A 3,610-nucleotide genomic window follows, 5' to 3' on the forward strand; every position below is an offset into this window, starting at 1 on the left:
ATAAGAGAGTGATTAATATAAAAGTAAAATGAGTTAATGTATATTGGACATCTTTCAGATACCTGTGAAGTAAAAGAGCTATCAAATTGTAAGGTGTCATTGAACATTAGGAACTTTATCTTTATTCACCTATTTTATGTGTTTCTTAATTAACAGAAAATATAAAATTTGCTACCCTGAAAAAAAAATGACAACATTAGCTCTGCAAAGGAGTCCTGCCAATTCCGTCAACCTGTGCTCAGACTGTCTATTCCATCCACACATTAGGAATGAGCAAGTAGCTCACTCAAGTAGTAGGAAGCTTCTTTTTCCAGCAGGATGGTTTGTATCACAAGTCATTTGGGGGAAGTTTTGACAAAATAAGTTATTTTGTAGGCTATAAGGTATGATACTGGGGAGTTTAAATATATTTTCTTTTCTGGATAAAAGTACCATTCACATGATTTAGCTGATATTTTCCCCAAATTGGGAAGTATCCTAGACATGAATATTTGATATCGAATACGGTGATTTTGCCTGAATTTCCCTATATGTGATCTCCAGCTCCTTCTACAAACCACACCATTTCCCTTGAACAGCAGATAACACTGATTTTTGTTGTTACTGAAACATTACAATCAGAAGAAATATATTTTTAAAATATCTGGCTTTGAACAAATTCCCAATTTATTTGTAATATCTACTGCTATCCAGAGTGGACTTAAAGCATAAAGATTTTTCTTTCAACTTCACAAATGACATCTTTCCCAACATATTCATATACACAAATCACGTTAAAATATATATAGCAAAGCATCCTCTAAGCAGCTCCAAATTTTTTAATATTTTATTTCGCCCAACCTAACATCTGAGCTGCCACATGTTTTGAATTTTTTGAACTCACGGAGATTTTGTAGCAAGTCACAAACCTGCATGGTCTGAAAGCACATGACTGCATCACTCCTCAGCCTTTTGGCTAAGATCAAGTGCAGTATTTGTTTTTATCAGTTTAAAGCACATAACTGGAAAATCTCCAACATTAGAAATTAGGGGCTAATGATACATATGCAAATAGAAAAATGGATACAAATTAAATGCAAAGCTAAATGATTATTTTCAAATCATACCAAAAAACTTTTTTAAATTTTCTATTATTACCCTAGCATCTAAACCGAAAAATATTTTTAGGCCTCAGTAACCTGTGATCAGAATGTCTCAGTTGATTTATATTTCCTAATTGAGAAAGTTTCTCAGAAGTTTCTTACCTATACTTTCATTTCTGGATACTAAAAATGAATAAAATCTTAGGTAAAATAAATAATTCCAACTCCCTCATGATGCAGAGAAATATACAGTTATTGCTTTGCTTATGATAAAACAAACAAACAAAAACAACTGTCATTGGCGGAGCCAGCAAACCCAAATTTCTGTATACCCAATCTCCTACTCTTTCCACAAGCCACACTATTCCCATTGAACAAGACTTAGCAGATAACAATTAGAGTTTTGCATTTGGTTTACAAGGAATATTGACAACAAAATGTTTTCAAAGGTGGGAAAACAGGAAAGTTAAAAAGCCTAGGACTTAAACAATACCTTAAAAAATAAAAGAAAAGAAAAACAAACGGGGGGATTGAGGAAGGGTAGTATGTAATATAGATAAGAAAAGGCTAAAAAAATTGGCTCTTTTCAAATATTTAAGGGACTCTTGTAGTGGAATAAATATTCTTTGTTTATGCTTTTATAGGCGTGGTTTCAGAAGGCTGAACCAGTACCATTGAACTAGGGTTGTTATTGGGTAAGAAATACATTTCAACTATGAAGAATTATACGAAGAAGGTTTTCCTGTTTTTTTCTTCTAAAATTTATTGATGAATAATTTAGGTACAATAAACTGCATCTATTTAAATGGCACAATTTAACCAATTACAATAGTTATATATATCTGTGATATCACCACCTAAAAAAAAAAAAAGAACATTTCTAGGAACCCCCCACCTGCCAAATTCTTCATTTCCTTTACAGTCCATTGTTCCACCTGCCCTTGGCTGCAGGCAAACACTGATCTGCTTTTTATCACTATATAGTAGTTGTATTTTATATAAACAGAATCGTATAGCATGTATTCTTTTGTGTCTGGTTTCTTTCATTTAGTCTAATGATTTTCAGATTTATCTCTATTGTTTTGTGTATGAGTAATTCATTCCTTTTGCTGAATATTATTCAATATAGTTTAGTATTATTGGGGAATACTATTCCATATATGAATATAAAACACCTTTTAATCCATTCACTGGCGGATGGGCATTCAGGTTGTTTTCAGTTTGGAGTTATAGTGAATAACATTGCTATGAACATTTGTGTAAAAGTTTTTATATGGTCATATGTTTCCATTTATTTTGGGCATATACCTAGGAGTAGAACAACTAGATTACATGATAGGCTTATGTTTACCTTATAAAGTTCCATATTGTTTTTCAAAGTAATTATTACCATTTTACATTCCTGCTAGCTGTGTTTGAGTTCCAGTTAATTCTGCTTTGCTAACACTTGCTCTGTCAGTCTTTTCCATTTCACCCTTTCTAATGGTTGTAATGGTATCTAATGACTCATAAAGTTGAGCATCTTTTCATGTACTCAATATCTTTTATAAAATGTTATTGAGGTGTCTTCTTATTGTTGAGTTGAGGTCTTTATCTATTCTAAATACCAGTCAGTCCTTTGTCAAACACATGACAGAGAGTGTTTTCTCCCATACTGTGGCCTGTCTTTTCATTTTCTTAATAGTGTCTTTCAAAGAGAAAATATTTCATGTTGATGAAATCTAATTCATAAAGTTTTTCTTTCATGATTCATGCTTTTTGTGTCTTATTCTAAGAAATGATTGCCTATCTCAAGTTGATGAAGATTTGCACCTATTTTATTTTCCAGTACTTTTGCAGTTTTAGCTTATCTTTAGGTCTGTCATACATTTCAGTTAATTTTCCATGTTATGTGAGGTAAGAGTAGATGTTCTTTTTTTCTTTTTGTTCCCATATGAACATCTAAATTTTCCAGCAGTTTGTTGATTTCATTTTCCCATTGAATTGTTTTGGCAACTTCGTTGAAAAATCAATCAGCCATATATGTGTGGTTCTATTTCTAGACTATAATTCCATTAATGTAAATACCTATATTTTATCTTATTTTCATTTTTATACTTAAAGTGTATCTTCATATTTAGAGTACTTCCTTGTAGTCAGCAGGTGGTCACATCTGTTTTTTAATCTATTCTGATAATCTTAGTTTCTTCATTGGAGTGTTTAGTCAATTTATATTTAATGTAATTATTGATAGGGTTGGGTTCAGTCTACTATTTTATTAATTTTCTACTTCTCATTTCAGTTTTCATTTCTTAATTCTCCCTTTCCTGCCTTCTTTCAGATTATTAAATATTTCTTCTATTTTTATTTGAATTTATTTTTTATTTTTTTTTTTTTTTTGAGATGGAGTTTTGCTCTATCACCCAGGCTGGAGTGCACTGGTGCAATCTCGGCTCACTGCAACCTCCACCTCCTGGGTTCAAGAAATTCTCTGCCTCAGCCTCCTGAGTAGCTGGGATTACAAGCACCTGCTATCACAACCGGCTAAT

The 3,610-nt window shown here is 32.1% G+C and overlaps 1 pseudogene; it reads left to right on the top strand.

Moving 5' to 3' along the window:
- Nucleotides 1–935: 935 nt before the first annotated feature.
- LOC112614962 lies at nucleotides 936–1,045 on the top strand (annotated as a pseudogene).
- Nucleotides 1,046–3,610: the final 2,565 nt, after the last annotated feature.

Source organism: Theropithecus gelada, chromosome 1 (assembly GCF_003255815.1).
Source record: "Theropithecus gelada isolate Dixy chromosome 1, Tgel_1.0, whole genome shotgun sequence".
Lineage (NCBI taxonomy): Eukaryota > Metazoa > Chordata > Mammalia > Primates > Cercopithecidae > Theropithecus > Theropithecus gelada.